Raw genomic sequence first — 2,092 nt, forward strand, 5'->3', positions numbered from 1 at the left:
CTGAATGGAGCAACGTGAGTAGAGAGTTTGAAAGAGTAACTCAGGTATTGGTGAACAACGGATATAGCAACGCGGAAATAAACGCTGCTATAAGAAGACACTTGGACCGTTGGTATAATCCAGACCCTAGAACAGAAACCACAACACCCCCAATAAAATTATATTACAAATCAACCATGCTCAGTGAACATATAAAAGAGGAAAGAATAATGAAAGAAATAATCCGTAAAGGAGTAAAAAGCACTACTCCTAACCAAAACATAAACCTGATAATATTCTACAAAACCAAGAAGACTTCCGAACTCCTTATCAAAAACAGCCCGAAGCCGACGGAGAACCCTCTACAGCAGTCAAGCGTTGTATACATGTACACTTGCCCCCACGAAGGATGTAACCTTCAATGTAAGTACATAGGTATGACGTCGACCAAGCTGACGAGGCGTTTGACATGCCATCTTCAATCCGGTGCCCCTAGGAATCGCATGAGACAAGCCCATGACATCACTCTAACAAGAGAAATGTTGAACAAGAATACTTGCATAATAGACAAACCCCAAGATGCAAGAAGATTACAAATTCTTGAGGCAATTCACATAAGAATAGAGCGACCTACCATGAACACCCAAATCACGGAACTATTTACTCTACCCACCATGAGAGTAAGGACAAGACAAGAACATATCGATGCCAACACAGAAGACAATGTCCAACATAACAGGCCAATTACACTGGATTAATCTTTGTGTTTAGATAGGAGCTGCCTCGTATGGGCCAATAAGCCTTCTGCAGCCTCTATGTTTCACCTCACATTTATCCCTTATGTATCCCCCCGTGTTTTCACCTTTATTGTATTATCACCTGACCCAGTGCGGGTATAAAATAAACTAGTATTGTAAGATCTCTTCACTTGAGAATGAACCATGGAGGTTCGAAACGTTGTGCAAATTATATAAATAAGTGTAATACACTCTAGTAAATCACTTCTTTTCTTCACCTTAAAAGTACGAAAATGAGTTTTGGAGAACTCCTATTTCAATTAAGCCCTGATGCTAAGAAAATAGTTAGAGGGATAGAAGCCCTAAACCAGAAAATAATAAATACAGAATATGCGGTCATATTCAATGAAACATGTTTGAAAGAAAACCTGCTGCCAGTATACACCAATATATATATATATATATATATATATATATATATATATATATATATATATATATATATATATATATATATATATATATATATATATATATAGTTGCATTAGTTGATATATGAATATGATCAAGTTCTTTGTTAAGCAAACACTTATAACCAGCAACAGTGATTAAGTTTTTTCTCCCCGTTTAAATGACTTTTTAGAAATAATTGTGTATTGTGAGAAATTTACCAATATGACACCTTCTCTTCAAGTAGATGACAGAATGCCAAAGTAATATTAAACTTACCATAGATAGTACTAAACTACATATGCTAATCTCTTATTTATTTTAAAAGCTGAAGTTTTCTTGTAACGATTTGGAGTTTTCCTTAATATATTTCATGTTCAATTTTTGTATCACGGGCAAATATTTTAATGTACTTTAAGCCTGTACCTAAAGCGTTGATATATATGATAAACAACACAGGTCCCAGGCCAGTGTCCTTAGGCACTCCATTTTTTATTTATTTATATATATACAAGAAGGTTCATTGGGTTTATGAGAGTACATAGTATTGATGTTTGTACCTTCTTGTAAAGCCACCGGGCAGGTCCTGTCGAGCATATGCAGCGTTTACCACTCTTATTTGTCTCCTTTTAAGCTTCATGTTTTAAACACATCATTTTTATCTTGTTAGTGGGATACCTTAACATATCCCACTAACAAGGTAACAATAGGCCCAAAACAATAGGGTTCAGAGAATCGTTGAAATTAGGAGGCTTAAATTGTTTACTCTTATGATGTTCTATTTTAGACAATAAAGTATAAAATAAATACATGTAAGTACTATAAATATACAGTAAGCAACTTACAGTTTTAAAATAAGTGTTCAATAGGATGCTTACTGTATTAAAGTAAACATTGATAGGCTATTTACTGAATTAAAATAGATG

Source organism: Procambarus clarkii, chromosome 46 (assembly GCF_040958095.1).
Source record: "Procambarus clarkii isolate CNS0578487 chromosome 46, FALCON_Pclarkii_2.0, whole genome shotgun sequence".
NCBI lineage: Eukaryota > Metazoa > Arthropoda > Malacostraca > Decapoda > Cambaridae > Procambarus > Procambarus clarkii.